General features: G+C 35.6%; 1 long non-coding RNA gene across 1 annotated transcript; it reads right to left on the bottom strand.

Moving 5' to 3' along the window:
- Positions 1 to 1,915: 1,915 nt before the first annotated feature.
- Positions 1,916 to 15,931, bottom strand: LOC137851756 (uncharacterized). Its single transcript, XR_011093435.1, has 3 exons — positions 15,843 to 15,931; positions 2,591 to 2,782; positions 1,916 to 2,502 (listed from the first exon to the last, which is right to left on the bottom strand). It is a non-coding gene; the product is annotated as an uncharacterized lncRNA (long non-coding RNA).
- Between the last annotated feature and the right edge of the window lie 8,335 nt (positions 15,932 to 24,266).

Genomic DNA, 24,266 nt, shown 5'->3' with positions numbered 1-24,266 from the left:
AGTAGCTTGCTCAACACAGCAATGATAGAGTTGCCTGTTTAGACTAAAATGGGAAGACATCACCAAGAAACAGAAAAAAAAAAAGTAGAAGTACCAAAGTTCTGCCTAGAAACATTCCTATAAAACAAATTGTTCCTATTTGTATTTGGAATAACAAAAATGTTACAGAGAGGACCCTGATTAGGATGAGAAGCAACACTGGGAGTGTCAGGGCTGCACCAGACCTCTCCAGGGCCATATAGACACATCCCTGTGAGTAACCATGAGTAATCAAGAAATGACAGCAGTATTAGGAGAGAAACAGGAAAAAACTGTCCATGGAAGAGGTAATGTATGTGTGTGTATTGGATATGTTTAAGCATGAAACCTAAACACACCTTGACCTATCATAATTAAGAGGATAGTTGTAGCTACGCTATAAGCAATCCTTGCATTATTATTTTATTTATTTATTTATTGGTAGATTTAGAATTAAAAGTTATATGTTATGAAATGTTAAATCTGTGCCCAGACTTTATATTTTCCAAACAGTGAAAAAAGGGCTCCCTCATCTCTCTAGCTTGTTCTTTGAATATATATGAAATCGTTCTTTACAGTAACCTTGAGAGCACTTCAGAGGCTATTGTCAGGTCTTCTGAGGCCATGTGGCAACTTGGGCTGAGCAGTAAAATGAGTGAATAAATATTTTTGTCATTGTTTATGATGAAGCTATACTGTTCTTACTCTTTTATTTATTATTTCATTTTTATTTTGTTTTATTGGTACTCTTGAATGTCTACTGTATTCAAAGCCTGTGCAAAGTATGTACACAGACATGTCCAAGACTAATACAGGATTTTCTGTTGAGGTCCCACAACAACAACCAAAACCCAGCATCTAGCATTTATACCATCAAGACTGTAACAATTCAGTGGTTGAAATACTTTATAAGCTAAGGAAATCAAATGGTTCCGGTACCTTCAGTTAAGACAGTTTTATGCTCTGCTCTCTGTTCTGGGTATCTTCTATGTACTTTAAAATCAGAGAGGTGTGTAAAAATTCCTAGAAATAGAAAACAAAGTCAAGACCTCTCTCTCATGTGAGTATCCTAACAAAGTCACGCTCCAGTCCTCATCAGTGAGCTTTAAATGTTTTATAAATTATGGATTGAGCAACAGCCCCTTGAAAGAGAGGTGTTTGCATACTAAGCTATACTTTAAAATGCTTCAGAGCATAGATACCTCTATCATTTAATTTCTCTCAGTAGTTTGACAGATGCACTTTTTGGGAGAGCAGATATCTGAAACTATTCTTTATAACTAAAACAGATGGAAAATTTTCAGTAAGCCATAATTACATTTCCCAGTGGCTAGCTGTAGGCACCTTTCTCTGTACTGTAGTGTTTGTTTAAGATCCTTTTCTGAAATGAAGAATAACTCACAAGTTAGCTTAAGTAACAAGAAAAGCATCTACTACTCTCAGCTAATCTCTAAAACACCTTTCTTTCCCCATGAACCTGTTGTTTTTCAGTAGCAATTGTTTAGCCACATGTCACTGGTTTACCAGCCACCTTCTGGCTGGTAAATTTATCATCTAGCTTAATTGTCACTACTCCCTGTCTCTGCTAAGGTAATCTAAAAATCCTCTACAGTTTCTTTTAATAACCTGGAATCTAACGGGAAATTTGAAGCAGTTAACAGAGGTTAGCTATCCATTCAGCCTCTGAAAGAGGAAACCTAAAGACAGGCTGGATTGACAGCTCAGGATAATGTTTTCTGTTTCAGTTCCCTGACTTGCATTTGCCTGTCCAAGCATTGTGTTCCCAGTGAACTTAGGCAGTCAAGGCACACAGGCTATAGTTCTGGTCTTTAAACTGTGAAAGACACTCAAGTTCAGCAAAGCATGTTCAAATGTTCCACTAACCATACCTATTTGTATACATATATCTTCTATAAATTCTTACATGGTCATTTTACAAACCAGAGGAAAAAAGAAAAAGTACTTCCAGAAACCATCAGTCCAAACAGTGTAGAGAATACCACAATGAAGAAATATATCTAAAGACGTTTTGCAAATTTAATATGGCTTAGTCAACATGCAAAAGAAGATAGTGAACTTAATATATATAGGTTACATTTCCATTTCCATTACTGTCCTGGACAAAACACCCTTGACTTGGGGAATTTCACTTTATTTGATTTATTGCCAGTTAACATAATCTTTTAACTACTGAACTGAGTACTGAGGAAAAATAGACATATAACTTACAGTCACCTAAGCTAACAGTTTTCCTCTCCCCTCTACAGCCTCAACTTCAGTTCAATACCTTTCTTTCCCCTAGAAAGTCTCCATTCCCACAGTTTTCAGCAGTCAGCTCTGCCTTAGTCTGCCAGGCTGCAGGGGTATTATGGCTCCACAGTCCCTCAGACCTCTTGTAGTACTACATCTTCCAAGAGCACATCTCCAGCTCTATTCTTAGCAATATCTCCTTCCATGTGTCTCCTGCACTTCCTCCTTTTGTTTCTGAGGAAAAAAACAAACAAACAAACAAAACTTTTCATATCTCCTTGCGTATTTCCTGCGAAGGTTCCTACATCCTGCAGCTACTGACCTTTCTCACTGATGTCTGAGAAGTGGTGCCACATGGTCCTTAGATTGGTTGAAGTTTTGGTCTGCAGTTGGCTGTTTCCGTTTGTTTCCAACTCATCTGGACCTGGCTGTGACTATTAGTTCTTGACCTTTTCCCATAGAAGACACCCTGCACCTCCTGCTACTTAGCCAGTTATGCCCAAAAGTTGGCTGCCTAGGAAGCAACAGGTAAAAGACTATCATGTTTTTAAATAAATATGGACAAGTATTGATCTACTCTGGAATTACCAGGAAATTAAATACTCCCCAGTTACAGGTGCAGGTCTCTTCTGGAATGCCAGTTTTTCTGACATCATTGAAAAGGTTGTTTATTAATGAACCCTAAACTAAATCATTTTTTTCTTCCTAGATTTTTCTATTAACCTCTGAAGAAGGTTAAATAAGAAGCAGGAGGCCAGAATATTTTGTATCATAGCATCCTTGTATCTTTCAGCTGCCTTCTGAACATATTTCAAGCTAAACCTTCCCAAAGGCTTTTCCACAGGTATATTTATTACCAGGCCCTAAATAGTTTATATTATGCATGATTTTTATTAAACATGAAAGACTTGCAAATTAATTAGACAGTTGATTAGTTGGTAAGCCTGTTTGTCATTGCTATCACCCCCAACATTTTTCACTGCATAACTGATAAGTTAAAAACCTGATTATACTGAAAGTTAATTGGTTTTTAATAGAGCATCTGCAGGGGAAAAAAAAAAAAAAAAAAAAAAGTTGTAAGCTCCAAGGTATGTGCCAATCAAAACATAATGGTTTTTAACTGGAGAAGATTAACACATACTACTACATAAGGTTTGAACTTGCCTTCCTTCTCCCTGAAAGTTACTTGAAAAGATAAAATTCTTACCCGAATGGGTACAGTTTGGATAAGATTCATTACTTCTTCCTGCTAGCCCTACTTACACAATTGCTTTCATACTGTTTCTTTAACTTCAGTGTGATTTTACATTAGGGCAAAGTGATCAAAACTAATATAAGGCAATTCATTGTGCACAAACTGTTTACCTTGGAAGAGTTTTTGAGCAGTACCTAGCAATACCAAGAAGAAAACAGGAAACAGAAAATTAGCTGTTTATCTTTGAAGAGAAGAACAAATATCAAGGCTAAAGATGCATTTCTAGTCCTAAAATGAAGAAAACAAGAAAACAAGGCTTTTTTTTTTTTTTTTTTTTTTTTTTTTTTTTTCAGGTAGGAATAAAAGAGATAGAATAGCCTTATTCTCTGAGAATCAGAGGTATCAGTTCTGAGCAGGATATTTTTCAGTAATTTTTGAAATTATTACAGGTCTTAGCAACTGATAGAATTCTGTTTATTTAAAATATTCTTAATCATGATATTTGTAACTCTTATAAGGTTGTAGCTTTGTGATATAATTCTTATAAGAATCCATTTCAATAAATACAGACTTTAAAAAACACATTTTTTATGTTAGGTAGCAACATACTGGAACATGGAATATAATTACATAATAAGGACATTAGGGTTAAAGAATTTCATATTTACTATACAATTCTTAACATTAAATATCCTGTGGAAGTACGGATTTCCTTCACTGCATATCTGGATCCATATTCCCACGCACATCCACTCTACCTCTATCTACGCTAGAAGAGTTTAATATTTCTGTATACCTTTATGTATAAATTCTCTTCTACCTTCTACTCTTGCATTTCCAGCTTTAACATTTTATTATTATTTTTTTTTTTAATCAAGTTTCTGTCTTGATCCCCGCTTTGTTCTTTTATATTGTCTTTTATTTTTTGGAACCCTAGTTTTTCCATTTCCTTAAGTACTGTTGTTCTTAGATTTTAAAATGTCATGTTGTTTTATCTTGATTAGTGTTCAGAAAACCAAAATGTTAACTAAATGCATTACAACATCAATATTGGTCTCCTATCTAATACCAGCCATAGATATTCAGTCTTGGCATTTTTGATGTTATCTTGTTAAAACTCTTGGTAGAAGAAATCTGTTATTTTCCTGAAATTGTTCACCTGACATCAAATAACACCAATTCTTCAAAGCCAAGCAAGCCTTTAATTATTTTTATATGCCTGCTTTATTTTCAAATACATAATGTAGTTAGTTATCTAAATGATCCATTCTTCTTCTCAAAAGAAAAAAAAAAATAGCCTTAAGAATACCCAGGTCATTTCAGTGAAGCATGTTCTCATAGTTTCGTAGGACTCTCTACTAAAGTTACATCATCTTAGTGGAACAGGTAAACAGGTATAACAGGGATTAGGCACACATTAAAGATTTATTCCAGTGTTTTCATAACAGTTAAAAGAATAGAAATCTACTTACGGTGATTTTTATCACTTTCATAGAATCTCCTGAGGTCTACTAATACCAGTGATATTCTTGTCAGTCCAAATTGTCTTAATTGCAAAGTTAAGGTTCTGGCATTCTGAAAAGGTTGATGTTTCTATGAGAATACTTCAATGTGTGTAGTTAAGAACCTGATAGCATAACAGGTGCTCATTCTGGAGAAAAAAAAAAAAAAAAAAAAAAAGCTGTCTGTTTCGTATAAGCCTTTGCTTCTCCAAGTACTGGTAGACCTAATAGGTATTGTCACAGTGACAGCGTTTGTAGTGGCCTTCAAGAGTACAAGAACAAGATTATTATTATTATTATTATTATTATTATTATTATTATTATTATTATTATTATTATTATTATTAATAATAATAATAATAATAAAAGTTATAATAATAATAATAAAAGTTATTATTAAAGAAATGCAACCTTGATAGCTGTTAAGAGCTGGGATGAGCTGGGATGAACTGTTTTAGGGCAATAGGAAATGAGCAAAAAACATATATCCCACATGCATAAACATCCTTATACAGTGAAAACACAAAAGACATAATCAGAAACAGGAATAGTTCTTCCATAAGGACAATGGTGTCCATCCCCAGCAGAACTCTTTAATCTGCATTAAAATATTTTTTCTTTCCTGTTCTAAACATAGATGGTGGACATGCTGGTACTAAGCCCAGCACCAGAACAAAAAGTATCAACAGAACTGGAAGTACATTTTGCTTATCATTTGAGATTCAAACCTGCTTTAGAAGAATTAAAGCCACAACAGATTAGAATACATAAGACCATCACAACTCCTATGATAAAAAGACCAAAGACAGAACAGAGAGAGAAAGAGTTCTGCAGCATTTTGTCCCCCAGTTGAACCTGATCAATACCACTACTTAAGCATCATCAAATCTTTCTTTTCCTTTTGAAAGAGAAAGCAACGCTTGTAGTTTTACCATTAATCACATTTTCCTTTTGCAACCCAGCAATTACTTACTACTATAAAACGGGTATTAGCATATTAGAACATTAAAACGCAGAGTGCGTTTTTGTTTACTGTGTGTATATGTATGAATGTGTATGTGTAAAATATGTGTTTCCTGCTCTAGACTTGTCACACAAAGTGGCAGATACTGCAACAGCAAATCAGAATAAGCTCAGATGCAACCTAGCTACTTAATAGAATGCACAGTTGATGCAGAAAGCTGCAAATTCTCTGGTGAATAACCTAAAAATTCTCTGGTGCATCAGAATTGGCATTTACATAATTATTCATTCTATCCCATAGTCTTTCATGAAAGGACATAGTGCCTAGTTCTTAGATACATGCACTATATATCTTAAAAGACACCACACAGCAAGAGCCAAAAGCAGACAGTGTTAGTCAGTTCGTAGTTCTCAAGAACTAAAACAGGATTTTTTTTCCAGCAGCATCTGAAATCCATGTGCTTCCTAGAATTTACACAACTTCAGGCTGCAGGAAGGCATTTCTAGAGACTTGATTATACTTAAGAGTTGGTACCTATTAAAGAATTGAAATACACTCATGTTTTTCTTCTTTATTGTATCTAGAGAATAGTAGTTTTGCTGATTCTTTGTTTAGCTTCCAAATAGTTTAAAAATTCACTGTGGAACAGTGAAAAGAAGACTAAGGCATTCTACGCAATAAAAGAAATAGGTACCTATATTTAGGAGTGTTTCTTCACTAAATAAGAGAGGGACAAAAGCATGACATGAGTTTTCTGATCCCATTTGTAGACTCAGGGACATGAATTCTACCTCCAGTTCTGTGCTAAGCAGCCTATTTCTCCTTATGGTTAAAAGCTTATTTCTCCTTTATGGTCTAATCATAATGACCCTGTCTTGCAGGGGACAGAGAAGCACTTCATACCTCACTATGATACACATATGGCGAAGTACCAACACAGCTCATGGGTTCAAATTTGTGTGTGCAAAATGCTGCTTTATGGTGAAAGAGATTAAACACTGGAATAAGTTGCCCAGAGATGTTGTGGAAACTCCATCTTTGGTGATATTCGAAGCTCAACTGGATATAGCCCTGAGCTACATGCTTTAGTTAACCCAACTTCAGCAAGAATATTGGTCTAGATGACTTCTGGACATCCCTACATACCTTACCTGTTCTGTGATTCTGTGTAAGATTAAAGGGCCTATTTTTTCATTTTAATGTGAATTCAAATACCCTAGCCAATTCAGAGAAAACATTGTATCTAGAAGAACTAGAAATATCTACATAATATCAATGAAACCTCACCTACTAGAAGACTCATGATTTTTTTCCAATTTTAAAAACTGCTATCTGATCAATATAGAGATATGAACCTCACTAAATAAACCTTGTAAAAGATTTGTTATGATATTACTGCACAGTGTCCTCATGAAGACCTTAGCCTTCTCAGAAGAGAAAGCTACAGCTGTGGAATTAGTAATTCTAAAAGAAACTTATTCACTGACTCCAGTCCAGTGAGCAAGAATGAAACAATACATCTAACAAATCAGTGTTTGGCTGTCATTCTAAGAAGACAAAGGCAGTAAGCTGACAACTTCAGAAACAGCAGAGTAAACCTTTGAGAACCTCCTGGCTTAAAACCAAGCATAACCAATCAAACAGCTGTGCAAATATACTCACAAGTCCCATTTTACTTGACAGCTCCCAGCAATCAAGAAACGTGGCAAAAAGAACCATCAGAATGAAGATTTGCTCACTGATATCAAACCAGCTTTTGAGAATGACTGTCAGCTTATGTCATAAGGTTGGAAAGGAAGATGAGATGATGATAAACCCTTTGGTGCTTAGACAATAATCAATAATTGCTAAAAATGAAAGCATATATCTGTAGAATGTTTTTGCTTGTGTTTTTTCCCTTGTTTTGTTTGCTTGTTCCTCCCTCCTAATAAATAAATAAATAAATAAAATTTTATCAGCATCAGCCTGCCTCAATACAAGAAACACTTCTCTGTTTTTACATTTTGAGCCATGATGATTCTTTCCCCTTTACAATTATAATTGTCCTCTCACTTCCAAATTTTAGAAACAGGTACCAACATTTTATTTTACTTTTTTCTCTCTTTCTGTAAAAGGAAATTTAATCTTAGGAACAAGAGGACTGGCTACAGAAAGAAATGCAAGTGCCCGACAGCAAGGTTCCAAACAAGGTTCCAAATCTTCCTACCAGTAGGTGGAGCAAAAATGTCATTAATGTAGAGGCAAACTCTGAACTGTATCTGCAGTCACCAATAGAGTGTATTCCTTTTCCATTCTGTTTTCTAATTGCTCAGTCCAAGGAAGACAGCCTAATGCCTCTTGTTTTTATCCAGTCTTAAGAGTAAAGAGGGTATTCTGTCTGATATGGCTTTCAGAGGCACAACAAAGGAAAAAATAAATGCTCTGCCAGTTTCTGCTCTCTTACTTGCTTGTCTTCTCTGAGGATGTTGGGAGAAGGACTGGGAATGCATCACAGCACATCTTTGCATGTATATTCATGGACTTCAGTTTAGCTGGTGGTTGCTTTCCTTGTAGTCCTGAACTTGGTCCAATTGATTATCTCTTCGTCCTTTAGATTTGTCATGCATGCTGTTTCATTTCCCAGAACAATGTTGTTTCATGCCACACCAAAGATAATACACACTCACTGAACATAAACTTATTTTTCTATGCTGATTTTATTTATTCAGGGATGTGCTTATGCTCATGAAAAAAAGCATGCTACAAAATCATATATCTTTCAAATATGCAGCCTCAAACCTGAAGCACCTCAACTGCTTTTACTCAGACTGCATTCAAGAGTACCTTAGACAGACTACCTTATACATTAAAAGATCTTGAAAGTGTCTTTCAACTTCGTTATGCTTCTGTAAGCTATAGATTAATGGGAATCAGCATGGGATTCCTCTCTACACAGAGAGGAATACCTACAGGAATTAACATTTAAACCAAAAACTTCACAATGAAAAGCTTTGTCATCTCCTGACAGAATCATGCCCACTGTTTCTATGATTCACAACAAAACATGGCTTTATATTAAATCACAGCTGAGCACCAGGATGCAGATATTCAAGATGGTCTTTCAAAAGGACATTGCAACATATCATCAGAGAAAAATGTAGCTAGAATTTTATTATTGGTCATTAGGAAATTCCAGCAGCACCCGGATATCTCCAAACTCAACATGACCAACTTTAATTCTCTTACATTAGGATCTTCAGCAAATAACTTTATTGTACTAATTTGTGTCAATTTGGGGGTCAGTTTGAAAAGTGTTAATTGGGGCAAATTCACTGAATTTATTAGTGATTTAGTTTCTTCATCAACTAATGTTAATTTTGTCTAACTTGAAAGACATCAATTCGTTTTTGTTCCATTTGTCTGTGTCTATTAACAAAAACAGACCTCTTCACAAGGCAGTATTTAGAGACTTTCTAGCTGAAAGAAATAACACTGAGAGAAATTCTTTTAGAATTTTAATTACATAATGAAAGTTAATTTTTAGTGTTTCTAAAATACAGGGCACCCAAGACTAAAAATCTCAGATCTGTTGAATTACTATCCCAGAAAAACTCAGGTGATTTAGCACAACTTAGACAACCTTCTGATTTTCATTTTATTATTATTTTCACATGGAATCATTACAGAAGCTAGTTAAAGTTTACTTAACATAAACCAGTTAAAGAATGTTTAATAAATTACTTTTGTTAATACTATATGGAAAAAAAAAATAAAAATGTCAGCATCAGCAGATTCACCTAGGCAAGGTATACAAGGTTTGGCACCATTTGCTTAAGCACTTCCTATGTGTTAATCATATGGATAAAATTTAACTTTGATTTGAGATAAAGGTTGACAATTGCACTTCAAGAGTTTACAATTTAGTACTGGAAGAAAAGACAGTCAAATCAAGGTTTCTTGTTTCCCTCCCCCTCTTCCCCCCACTTCCCCCTTCAGTCTTGGTTATGTGAAATTATGCACAGGAAAAAAAAAAAAATCCCAAATTAGTGTTTTAATGATACAAGAAAAGATCATTAAGAACTTTACAAGCTCTTTCTGTCAAGCCACATGTTTAAGATTCCATACTTATATGTACAAACTTCAAAACTTGGTTCTGTAAAGCTTTGTGATCATTTTCTCAGCTATAAAAGAAGGTAGTAAAGGACCTCCATGCACAGTGAGTTGAAATAAATTGTTAATGTAAGCATTTTGAATGAGGCTTCCATGATTTTAATAGCAAGTTCACTCCTTATTCTGCCCCCTCCCCCCCCCAGTTCCCCATCTTGGAAATATATACCCTGCTAGTCTTTGCTCCCACTATCCCACTATCTGAAAATAGCTCCTGACCTGTATTTTCATTAACCTGTACTTGACAAAGCAGTGACATTTCACTTTGTCAGTTTGTAAGCAAGTAGAAAAACTTAAGGGTGTTCTCATATACATCCCATATTTAATGTAAAATAGATTAACATAGGAAAAAGGAAAATATGAAATACTGATAAAATGTCAGAATAGAGATACAAAAGACATTATTTGAAATGGCTCTCTCAATAATATTTCTTTGAAACCCGACTTACAGTGAGTATCTGTAAGTATGTGAAGTAAGTATCTGGAAGGATTCTTTTTAATTTTCAAAAGTGAATATGGCCAAAAGTTCTCTTCAAATTTAGCCTTAAAAAAAAAAAAAAAAAAAAAAAAATCAACTTACTGAATACAATCCTAACAAAATAACATAACAAAAGAAGTAGTTACTATATTTTACTCTAGCTAACACAGTTAGTATATTCCATTAATTTTAAAATGTAAAGGGACGTAGTTATGAAGTTAGCGAATACAGCACCCCTCAGGATACCTTCTTTGGATAAATTCTTAATCTCATTTGTCCTTTTCATATTTGTTAAAAAATACCAGAATAATACAAATAAATCTTGAGAGCTCAACATCTCGTAGCAGAGGTTGCTGTCCAGCAGCAGTGGAAGGGAGATATCAGCAGGGAACATTTTTGCTCATCCCTCCCTCCTGCCCATTGCTGCATGCTTAGAGAAGTTTATCAGCTGAAATCCAAGATGAGGCAAAGACAGCAGATGAGTATAGCAATATCACAGCTGAGTGCTGGGAAGCTCTCCACCATATACCTATTCACACATCTCTGGGTAGCAGTGGGATGACTGGAGTTTGCCTCATACTCCAGGACACTCTCAGACAGGAGGTTGCCTCATTCTTTGTCTGCAGATGTGAATCTTCTTGATGAATGAAGGGGACTTCTGTGACATGGAAAGCTCATATTTGGTATTGTGTGTGTGGTATCACATATTCCCCTTTTCTTTTTTTTTGTAGCGCCATCTGTCAACATCCTACCAAAGCCAAAGAATTCTGTTTGCAGTCTCCTCCTAGCCCTGTCCTGTCCAACCATTCACAGCACTGTGGTAAGAAGCTGAGGCAGTGGAAGGATTATTCCCATTTTTTTAACTTGTTATATATCCTAGTTTCAGCTAGGATAGTGTTAGTGTTCTTCCACTGGTATGGTGCTGTGTTTTGGATTTAGGATGAGAATAATGCTAAAACCAGTGTTTTAGTTGTTGCTGAGCAGCACTTAAACAAAGTTAAGGATTTTTCAACTTCTCTTACAGTCCTGTCAGCAAGGAAGCTGTGGTTGCACCAAAAGCTGGGATGGGACAGAACCAGGACAGCTGACCCAAACTGGCCAAAGGGATATCCCTTTGGTGTCATGCTGAAGAATACAACTGAAAGGATTCGCTAGGGAGGGACCTCCCTAGCCGATCCCCCACTGCTTGGGGTGTGGCTGGGCATCAATAAACAGGTGGTGAGCAATTGCATTGCACATAAATTGCTTTGTATGTTATTCTTATCCCTCCCTTTTTTGTCTTATTGAACTGTCTTTATGTCAACCCATGAGCGTTTACCTTTTTTTTTTCCTGATTCTCTTCCCCATCCAACTCTGGGGGAACAGGGGGAGGGAAGGGCAAGGGCAAGGGCAAGGGGAGTGAGCAAGCATCTTTGTGGTGCTTATCTGCCTACTGGGCCAAACCACACTATATTTTTTTAAAATAAACCATCAAACTTCAAACAAAGAAATAAGCAAACAAAAAATTTCTTCCTTGAATACTTCTAAACAGGAAGGCATGATGACGGGAATGTTCCAGTCACTGTTTTCCACTTCCTTAGACTTCAACCTTTTAACCTTTCCTACAACAGAAATGCTTTCATTTAACTAGCATAGAATATTAATAATGTTCAGCTAATACTGTCTGAATACATAAGGAAGCAGAAACACTGAATTTGCCATTACCAAGGACAGCACTCTATCACGTGTGATGGCATTTATTACTGAAAAATTACTTCAGTGTATTCTATGTAATTCCTTCCCATCAGGAATTTATTTTAAAAATAATGTTTTCTTTCTGAATTACAGTCACTTTTGACATCCAGTGGAACTTCTGCTTTCCTTTCTTTTAATGAAGTTTGAATCACACAAGTGTCAGTAAAAATTAAGCTATGAGAGCCTTAAACAAATGCAATTACAGTCAACATACAAAGGATGAACTCCTGACAGCAATATGCATTAGAGTTAACTTCCAAAAGCAAACACTTTTCTGTAGTGCATACTCATAGTGCTTAGTTTCAAACCCTTTAAAAATATCTGGCTATCTAGTGGGTGGCATCCCTGCCCATGGCAGGGGAATTGAAACTAGATGACCTTTAAGGTCCCTTCCAATCTGAGCCATTCTATGTTTCTATGATAAGTTTATAGTTCCTTAACATGTTAATGCCTTGTTTCGCAAACAGCAGTTTGAAGAGAAACAAGAATAATTGTTAGGTATTTTTACAGGAAAACAAAACAAAACAAAACCTTTCTCCTGCACATAGGCCTTTAACATTCTACTTATAATGGCACAGTGGTTTTCTAACGGTTCATGAAACTGTTTAGGTATAAGTGATTAACATTTGTGACACATAGCCTCCAGACAGTTACTGCATCAAAATATTTGACTTTGTGTTAATAATTTTTATTTTAAACCAATAAACCCCTAAAATATCTATGTTTGCAATTTTTCAGAACTTTCAGCAGTCAGTACTGAATGGGACCTCCTTCCATCTCTTCCAATGAGAGCATAGCAATGCTGGTCTATGGAAATTAACAATGCACTTAACAAAACCTTTCAAGTTAATGCTCTTTTTTCTTCATTTAGAATTGCAACGTTATTCAAGTTACCACTAGTCAGATGGCAATTATTAAAACACTATGTTATAATAACATGATTGCATGCTCTTCTGTAAACTGGAAGTTTTGATGGCATTTAGAGTAGGCAGAGCATATGTCCTTAGATATCTCTGCTACAGAGGAAAGAAAATAAATAAAATCCATCTACTGTGCCTATTTAAGAAATTTGTTCTCAGTGTATTAACCGCAATCACCTTTGGAAATGTCAGTTTAAATGGTCATGCTTACACGATCATAAAGCCTAATCTTATTTAGGCTTAAAGTGAACACTAAAAATATAGCATTTCAAAATGACTTAATTATTCTCATCTCTAACTCTGAAACTAAAGGACATTTAGTTCTAAGTATTGGGTCAAACATATATGCTTAATATATGCTATTCACTAACGGAATTGTGAGGAAGAGACACACTGTTGGGAAAAAAAATCCAAGTTATTTATTTAAAATACACATGGAGGATTTTACCATATTTTTCCTTACAGTTCTGGGTAGGCCAGCTGGCAACAGGTGGAAAGCTGGTAGATAACAATGGTTCTGAACACTTGAACCCAGGCAAAACAAATGAATACTGAGTCCTTAAATCAACCCCCCCCCCTTTTTTTTTCTATTTTTTCTTTTTTTCTTTTTTCTTTTTCTTTTCTTTTTTTTTTTTTTTTTTTTTCTTCCCCCTGCGTATGCATTCATATACTCAAGAACTGTGTGTAATCCAATTTCAGAAGGAAAACTAATCTTTTCAAGTTTTATGCTTGGGTATTTGTCACCATCACACAATGAAGTGAAATGGACTGGAATATTATAGTGTTTCATCCAAATACTATTCATACATGAAGGACTTTTTTCCTCTCTCTTACTCAGGAAGGTTGAAGGGAAACCTTCCCTAGGGAACCTGCTACTCTGTTACTCACTGCTTAACGTTTCTTTCATTTGTTTAAGCAAATTATAGAAGTGCAAACTGTCTTAATAATGAAAGAAAAAAAAATACCCAAAAGTTATTTCTCTCTCCATCATGCAGAGAAGAATGTCACTTCTAGATTAGATTTATTGCTTTTCAGAAAAACACATAGCAACAAAGACATGATGAGAAAGCAGCATGACAGTTAGAAATTATTCGGACAGCAATGCCAAAGCTGGTTACTGAAGGCTTACCTGTGGAAATTTTTTATATTAGTTGCATGCAAATTTATACAGACACTAAAAGAAAATTGGTCTTACTGAAAATATGTGACAAAATAAGAAATACAAGTCAGAAAAAGTCCTTGTGAAATCACATGCAACGATATGGAACAACACCCACCTCCATCCTTGACAGTTAATCTAGATGAATAGTGTTCCCTTTCTCTACAGGAAGTGTAGCTGGTAATTCAAACTGGAGCATAGATTTAATGTTAAGCTATTAGAGACTCCATTAAGACAGGCCAGTTCATATTGTCTTATTTAAACCAGTTATGAACTAACTGGTTAAGAAAGGCAAGAATGTCTAAATTGATAGAGCATATTATCCAGTTTCAAGAAATAAACAGGTTAGGAACACTTGATGGTTCCCAAGGGAGCCATCCTTACACTCAGCATAGAACTCCAAGAAACAACTGCTCATCAAGAGGCAGGGAAATAGAGATATTCCTCAAACACTGAGAGGCAACTTGGGAAGCCTTAGCAGAATCACTATCGTAGCTCCAGGCTGACAGACAATTTTTCCCTACAGTCCCCCCAAACAATGTGTATCGTCTAGCTTTACCAACTGTATTACCCTCCTATGCTATAAGGAAGAAGGACTGGTTTTAATATTCCTAAAGGAAAGCTTGGAGCTTTCCAAACACTAGAGACTATTATTTATTTATTTATTTATTTATGTAGGCATGGACATGAGTAGATAGGAGACTTGATGAGAGAGAGAGAGAGAGAAAAATTAAGCCTGATGTGTGAATGATAACAAATAACAAAAAGATTCCTCAAGTGGCAGATAGTACTCAAGATACAGGTTCTTCAAAGACTTTTTCAGCAGCAAAACTTAGGAAGTAGTCCAATGCAATTCCACAACTAGTCATCATTCTGTGAGCTCTGGGATTACCAAGGTCTGGTTTTCTATATACACATGCTCTAGTTTGACCATGACCTAGCTTTTCCAGTACTACTTTACTTCTTCTAGTTGCATACCTGCAAATTTTAAACTTCTACTTCCAGATAAATTAAACATTTGGAAATGGCTATTCTTTTATCTGACTTGGCAGAAGTGGTCTAAGAGCTCTGACACTCAGACACATGAGGAAACTTGTTTCTTTAGGGAACAAGCAGAGAGTTAAGGAGGAGCATAAAGATACTCAGTGTTGTATAGAAGGTAATTTAACAGTTCATTATAGAAAAAGTGCTCTTGATAATAACCTACTCTGCATATTTTAATATTTATGCTTGGTATTTGATATGATCAGAAAATTTGACACCTGAGGATTAGTGACTGACTCTGCCCTTTTCTGGATTATTTTTCTTCTGTTGAATCTGCCAGACTCTTGGAAGTGCCAGGGTGGTTCAGAGGATAATATACTAATTTAATCAAAGAAAGTCATACAACTGTGGCTGCACTTGTTACCATTAAAGAAGCTGAAAATTATAGGAGCAGGTACAAATTATTGCTACAGTAAGAATTGCAACACCCACCTATTTGCTAGGAGTGGTATCACCTTGTTGGCAAATGATCAGGAAGGACAGATGCAAACTTCACTGAGAATCCGTTCCTGCTGAGATCTAGTATTTTTTACATTAACGAGAAAACAGAATCATGAACACTGGGAATTAAGGCATTAGACACCACCTGTACATCTAAAGGATTACTTAATTTTTATTCACAGTTAAGGGTCTTGCAGGAAAAAAATAATATATGAACACAATAAAAATGCTCAGTTTCTTCATATAAGCTAAATTACCATGAATAAAATCTCTGTAAATACAAAGAACTGGAAACATCAGGTAATAAGAATGAAAAGTCTAGTATCCAACCTGTAATAAGATTAATTCAATATCATTTCCCCATTTCTTACTCTCTGTCACAAGAGAATTAATATTGAGCCATTTTCTTAAAAGGTCAAGTTACATAGATACTGAAATACTCCAGTAACATTTTTAAACGTCTAGAAGATCTTTATAGTGATATACAGGCTTTACAATACATCTGAGAATAAAATTTTATGAACTTGTGGCTGATCGGCTCTTACTTCAGTCCTTAGGAACTAACAGAAAAAGTACTAATGCATTTCTATGAATGGATGGCAAACTTTTTAAAGCATGCACTATTTGTTGCAGAAAGTAAGGGATAGTACCCTTCTCTACAATATTGTCAACTACACTACTTTGCAATGGGAGATGCTCTGCCTCCACCATTGTAACAGTAGCAACCTAGCTATATCTGCTGAATGAATCGGCTCTCAGGCAGAAAAGATAGAGAAAACATTTTGAATTTCAATTTCATTGAAAGGTTAACTGCTGCTGCTTCTATTTCAAGTTCAGCATTGTATGATAGACAGATTGCTATTTCAACGTGTGAACTCGAGTTTTCATCATGTAAATACTTCAGCAAAATGCTAAACTGAAAGAAACAGTTTCCATTAACCAAAGTATTCAATTAGAGACATACCCTTTTCCAAGTCAACTAGATAAAGTCTAGCATCATTATTCCTGCTACATTTGTCTTCAGGTTTCCTCATGTGGCTATTGTAACTATGGCAGAATATCTTTACAAGACAAGACATCACCTGCTCCCCTGGAACTACCTTCTTTTGTCAGCCAAGCACCTTACAGACTGTTGTGTTTTCCTTCTGCTGGTGCTACAGTTATGCTTGCTATGCTTTAATATCAAGTATTTTATATGTATTTTGTCCACATACTTAAATGGACCTACTTTCCCCAGGACGATTAACAGTGATTGTTTGTATGCTTAGCACATAGCATATTAGTGTATTCCATGTTAGTAAGACGAAAGGGAAAAAAAAAATGCAATCCTCCTGTTTTGACAACAGATTCTGGAAGAGTAATGTTTCTTTTAGAACAGTGGAAAAAATATCTAAGCTGCTATTAGATATTTGTCATGAAAAATCTTAAAAACAAACAAACAAACAAAAAAACCCACATTTTTATTGTAAAAATTTTGTTTACTTTCCTTTAAACTCCGTGTGTTGTGTTGCTTTTTTTGTTGGTGGTGTTTGTTTGTTTGTTTGTTTTTGTTTTAATTTAACTTTCCCCAGTAATTCTAAACTACAGAATATGGACAGAGAACCTTTCTGCTACCTTGTCACATCAGCATTACTAACTCTATTTTCCTTTCCATCTTAACCTGTACCGTCTCACAACACAGCATAATCCACATAAGAGGCAGACATGCCTAAGAGACATTTTTCCCCTGGCAAATGACATTATCATAAAGGAAATGACATTTAAAATATATATTTTTAGCATTGTCATGGTCCTGATTATATTTTGTTTGTTTATTTGTTTTGTTTGTTTGATTGATTGTTTTTTTTAAATATGTGCATCAGAAATATGCTGAGGTCTGTTAATGTGCCACTCAAGATGTCAGGCAAGGAACGTAACATTTTAATGGAATAGATATATGTAGCTATGTATGTGCATGTGTTTGTCAGAGAGAACAATAAAGTGAACTACAATTGATTTAAGAACTGTGTGCTAACTTATTTACTTCAGTCTAATTTACAAGAGCTAGTTACTGTAGAAAATATTTTACAGGAGTTGGATCCATTGAAGCACTGGCTGTTCATCGAAATACAGAATCAAGAGAGACAAACATTTGCCCTTGATGCAGATTACATTTCATATATTTCTCTGTTAGAAAGTAGTCATCCAAGTCCAGAAATTGGAACAAGCATCATAGAAGAAGTCACAAAGTTGAAGCAAATAGTAGGATAAAGATTACAATATAGGGACATTCAGAAACTAAGACACACACACAAATCAGTATCAAGCTACAATTGTTAAATTCAATAAATAAATTTAATAAATAAAAGACAAGTACAGAAAAGGTTTAAAACCAGGTTTTCTTATGTATAGCACTAAACAACTTGTATAGAGCTATTAGAACTGTGAAATAAATTACTTATGTAAAAACTAGCATTTGAACAGTGGAAAAGCACTACACACATTAAAAATTGCTACATTTTCTTAATCGTGTTCCTAAGTTAGCGTACTTTAATAAAGGATTATCCAAACATTTCCAGGAAAATAGGTGATGCCTAGAAATGATCACGCAAAGTTAATAAGAATATATTTTTCCTCAGGTTACAGAGAGTGAACAGATCCACATTTACATAACTGCTGAACTGCCAGAAATCCAATAGAAGTCATGACATACATTGAGATTAAACATCTGCACAGGGAGGAAAGCAAACATCTGGAAAATGACTACATGTATTATCTCTTCATCCATTTTCTGGAAACTAAAGATTGCCACTACGTGACAATGACATGTAGTCTTCTATTGGAAGCAAAATATGCACTTTGTATTTACTTGGCAGTTTATGTACCAATAATAATAATATGGGTGAAATGGTTGAAAAAAAAGTAGAAAAGCAGAACCCAGAAATCTTGTCACAGTCATGGAACAACAAGTCCAAGAATAACAGCTCAGTGCCCACATTTTGACATGTTAATGCTCCTTGAGACCCAAGAATAGAGAATCAGACAGGGTATCAAGGTACTAGGTGAAAAAGCAAACAAACAAACAAAAAACTATTTATTTATTGTATTTTATTGAAATTATTAAATTTTATTTAAAATGGCAAATGGCCTTTATTTGAAATTCTATTCCATTTATCATTTAAAGACTTGATTCTACTATTCAGGCTTAATGCTCTCATCCAGCACAGAGGTATAAAGTCAACAACATCAAAAGTTGCATCTGGTATCCAAATCAACATTAGGAGAAGCAGAAGATACAAATTGTATTACTCTTCCTATTCAGTGAGTTTTCAAAGCATCTGTCTGGTTCAGACTCCACCTTTTTCCCAAGTTACAGTTTGATTTTCTGTATAAAATATACCACACCTTTGATTGGACCACTTTGACAGGAAATTAAGATTAGCTATTGCTATAGATTCCTATATAATTTAAAAAATAAATAAAGAAAGAAAGAAAAAATGTTTGTGAAGGGACATATTACATCTTCTATGACATTTGAAAGACAACCAACACCATTGATAATACTTAAGCTGGCCATCAAGCACACTATAAAGCCTATTTACTGCTAGTTAAATTTTAGTTTAGGTTGCAGAAGGGCCAAAATCATCACTTGGACGCAAATGAACATTTGCACTTAAAGATAGGTGTTACTTAAAGTAGCTTTGCACAGATTTTCATGAACAGATATATTGATAATATTATTTACAGTGTTAGCTATTTCTGACATTTTGCACTAATAATTAAAATTAAAAAATAGGAAATTGTGCTAAGCCTTTCAAAACTTAATATTACTTTTTGTTTCTCTAGTTATGTAATTTCAATTGAAATGTGTTAAAATAATTGCTTTTTGATTACATCAGAATTAACTATGCTACAGTTTTGGAGGATACATGCTGGAAATAAAAATTTCCAAATCTAATGAGTAACAAGTACTTGTCACTGGAAAACAAAACAAAACAAATCAAAACAACAACAACAAAAAAAACAGCTTTCTTGGTACTGAGGCTTTCCAGTTCAGAGAACACCATCCATTTCCTTTCAAGGACATATCATCTATCTTCCACTTATTCTCTCAGATGTAAAATTACAAATCATTCTGGCTGCCAATTAACTTGCCATATGTACATTGTTTTCTTTTAAAATGCAAAGGAAGCTGTCTAGAATGGCAGGATTTCAGACACTGTTGAGACCCAGTCGAATCTAATAGGCTAAAAATATCTAAAAATATAAAAACTACATTATATTGAAATTTGTCATAAGAAAAGAGAATTTATGAACTGAGTATAATTTAACTCAGTCCAAAAAAAAATATATTGTTTGTGGTCTGTGCCTCCCCTCCATTTATTCACCTGTTAGGTTAATAGGGAAAGGAGAATTTATATCACCTCTCTATAAAAACCATGCTATAAAGGGTTATAAAAGAGAATACAGTATTGCTAGGTTTTAAGATATATACTAGGAGACAATATAAATGTTGAAACACCTTGGAACATCTAAATCCCTTTTCTCACAGTATGCGATACTAAGTTTTACCCTGAAATGATTAGGGAATTAGCTGTGCTTTCATTTTTCTCTAATTTGTTATCTTTCACCTAAGAAGACAGCTACTTTGTTCTTTAGTAAAGGACTTTAAGAAAAAACTTCTTACCTTAAACAGCTGAACAGTCCACATTAATACTCTGTAGTCCAAAGTGTCACTCTTGATTGCCTAGGCTGTTTCACCAGGCCTTTTAGAAGATTCCTTGCTCCATCCACACAGAACTTTGAGTTGACTACAGCTGTATCTTTGTCATTTTCAGTCCCTGAATTTAGTTTAATGCAAATGCTTAGGCACATCCTGGAAGATATCTTACTTAATGGAACAATAAAGAATACACCAAGTTCTAATGAAGACTATGGGACAAATAAGCCACCAGGCCAAAATTCAGAACTTACTCTTTCACCCACTAGAAAGGGAAAACATCTGCAGACAGCATTCAACTGCAAAATTACATAGCAAGACTAGACTCTTATAGTACAACAAAAATATTTAATGTTCAGTTTGGGATCTCATAGATTAAATTTATCAAGAGAAAGCAGTTATAGAAGTAGTAAACTCTCAAGTCTTACATATATCTGTACTTAAATGTACAATTATAATGTTCATATGTTCTTAATACGTTCAGTGCTTTGCAAAAAAGCACTGAATGTATTAAGTTCTTTTTCTTTTGCATTTTAGTCGAAAATGCAAAAGAAAAAGAACCTACAGAATTGCTATCTGTGACTTACAGCTTTGAGTTTTCACACATAATGGTCCTGCAACAGGTGAACATGAATTTATTTTAGCCAATGATATCCACTGATCAAGAGCTATACTATGGATAGGTTCATACTTTTCTTGGTGTATTTACAAATGTATCAGCTTCTTTACTTGTCTTTAACTGTCTGGGGTGACTGATTCCCTGTAAAATAGGTAACGGGTATTTTGGTTAGTACAGACATGTCCAACACTGTCTATACTGTGACTGCACAAAACTGCTTTCTTGGAGCTTTGTAGTTTGGGTTAAAAAAAAAAAAAAAAAAAAAAAAAAAAGCGAATGAAAGCCATCTAGGGAAGACAATAATTTAAACAGGATCTTTCTTTATTCAGTAGGTAATGGATAATTACAGGACAAGGGAGAATGGTCCTAAACTAAATGAGGATAGATTTAGATTAGACATTAGGATGAAATTCTTCACTGTAAGGGTAGCAAGGCACTGAAACAGGTTGCCTAGAGAAGTTGTGGATGTCCCATCCCTGGAGGTGTTCAAGGCCAGGCTGGAGAGAGCCTTGGCCAACCTGATCTAGTGGGTGGTATCCCTGCCTATGGCAGAGGGGTTGGAGTTAGATGAAGGTCTATTCCAACCCAAACCATTCTGTGATTCTATGACTTTAGGCAAGGGACTACTGAAATGCAGAAGTTCTGAGACTTTAGATTGCCAGATTAGAAAGGCTTCTTAAAATTTAATTGCAATTGTGTGGAACACTTTTGGTTAGTTTATTGTGTGCTGAACTACTGACTGAGATACTTCTGAAGGTGCATTTTTACTATTTAAATGAATGTGAAGATCCAGATATATTAATTTCAGAATAATGCACTCCATTAGAATAAATAGATTTAAAAAGTCTGACAGGTGAACATATTTGGTTGATAAAGAGTTGGGGAAATCCTACATTAGTAATTAAGATATAGTACTTCAGTTCTGTGGTATTCTAGGCAGAGGAATTGTCATATGACAGTTTTATAGGAACAAGGGCAGCATTTTATGATGCTCACCTCCCAACCCCCCCTCCCCCCCTCCCTCCCCCCCCACACTTTACCTGTAATTTCTATTACTGGAAGAGATAAACAAGATTTTAAATAGATGTGTTAACATTCCAATATAACAGAAACATTAATTATTTTCAATATTTATTGCCTTGTTCTTAAACCGAGATACTGAGACTTAAAAATTCTTGCTTTAACTGCTAATTGGAGCCATAAAGGTTGCAGTTTTATGATAACTGTCACTTCTGTGTCAGTTTTCAAAAATGAGTCTACTATTTCTTATTCTTCTGGGCTTATTGATTGGTTAAGCAACAAAGGCTAAAACAAGAGAAAATATTAACTGCTTGCAGCTTTAGTTTTAAATGACTTCCTGGTCTGTAGAATCAACGGAGGGATTACCTAATTTAAGTTATAGTAGAATCAGTGACCCTTTAAATCAGTAGTACAACACCACCTTTCACCAAATATAAGAGAAAATAGAAGCAAAGAAGCAGTTACATATGGAATATAAAGTAGCAGAAAGGAAAGACTGCCTGTTTCTGTATTTCATCTAAAGAAATGAAGACTGATGAAAATATTTAATGAAGATATATAGGTCTTGAGGTATTTATTTATTTATTTATTTATTTTTATCAGTATACAAAAGAAAGTAGATATCTGAAGACTGAAGGGTAGGAAAAAATCATCCATTTGCTATGTTTCAGGAAGAGTATTCCTGTTCCAGCATGCTGAATAAAACCAACAAGTTCCATGACAGTTTCCTCATTTGACTATTTTAGACTATAATCCAGATTTTACCAGCATATCATTTTTAGTTCTTCAAAAAACATTTAAAACCTGGAGTGGTTTGTCTTAAGCTGGTTTGTCTTAACACACTGTAATAACCATTAGAAGGGACAAAAAGCTAAAGCATTACAATAGATCTGTTGTTTCATACAACTTGGACACTGAGTGTCTTGAAGATCTGGATGACGGCATTGAGTGCACCCTCAGTAAGTTTGCAGATGACACCAAGCTAGGTGCGTGTGTCGATCTGCTCGAGGGTAGGAAGGCTCTGCAGGAGGATCTGGATAGGCTGCACCGATGGGCTGAGGTCAACTGTATGAAGTTCAACAAGGCCAAGTGCCGGGTCCTGCACCTGGGGCGCAATAACCCCAAGCAGAACTACAGGCTGGGTGAGGAATGGTTGGAGAGCTGCCAGGCAGAGAAGGACCTGGGAGTGATGGTGGACAGTCGGCTGAATATGAGCCAGCAGTGTGCTCTGGTGGCCAAGAAGGCCAACGGCATCCTGGCTTGTATCAGAAACACTGTGACCAGCAGGGCTAGGGAGGTGATCGTCTCCCTGTACTCGGCTCTGGTGAGGCCGCACCTCGAGTACTGTGTTCAGTTTTGGGCCCCTCGCTACAAGAAGGACATCGAGGTGCTTGAGCGGGTCCAAAGAAGGGCGACGAAGCTGGTGAGGGGCCTGGAGAGCAAGTCCTATGAGGAGCGGCTGAAGGAGCTGGGCTTGTTCAGCCTAGAGAAGAGGAGGCTCAGGGGTGACCTTATTGCTCTGTATAAGTACATTAAAGGAGGCTGTAGCGAGGTGGGGGTTGGCCTGTTCTCCCATGTGCCTGGTGACAGGACGAGGGGGAATGGGCTAAAGTTACGCCAGGGGAGTTTTAGGTTAGATGTTAGGAAGAATTTCTTTACTGAAAGGGTTGTTAGGTACTGGAACGGGCTGCCCAGGGAGGTGGTGGAGTCACCATCCCTGGAAGTCTTCAAAAGACGTTTAGATGTAGAGCTTAGGGATATGGTTTAGTGGGGACTGTTAGTGTTAGGTCAGAGGTTGGACTCGATGATCTTGAGGTCTCTTCCAACCTAGAAATTCTGTGATTCTGTGAAGTTTGAAACACAATTGAGCTACAGGATTTGGTTGATTCAAAGGACTCTAAGACAGCCAAATGCCAGCCTGAATATCCTGCTTAATGTTTCAAAGGAAGGCCAGAAGTCTTTTTGTAAGGCACAGGGAGAAGATTTGGGTTTAGATGAGTCAGTTATCAAACTGGATGAAGTAATTTCTACTACTGTGCAGCAGACAGAAGAAAAAATAATAACGAAACACAGTTAA

This window comes from Anas acuta, chromosome 2 (assembly GCF_963932015.1).
Source record: "Anas acuta chromosome 2, bAnaAcu1.1, whole genome shotgun sequence".
NCBI classification, from domain to species: domain Eukaryota; kingdom Metazoa; phylum Chordata; class Aves; order Anseriformes; family Anatidae; genus Anas; species Anas acuta.
The sequence above is the reverse complement of the archived record's forward strand: the minus strand, read 5'-3'. Positions and strand labels throughout refer to the sequence as shown.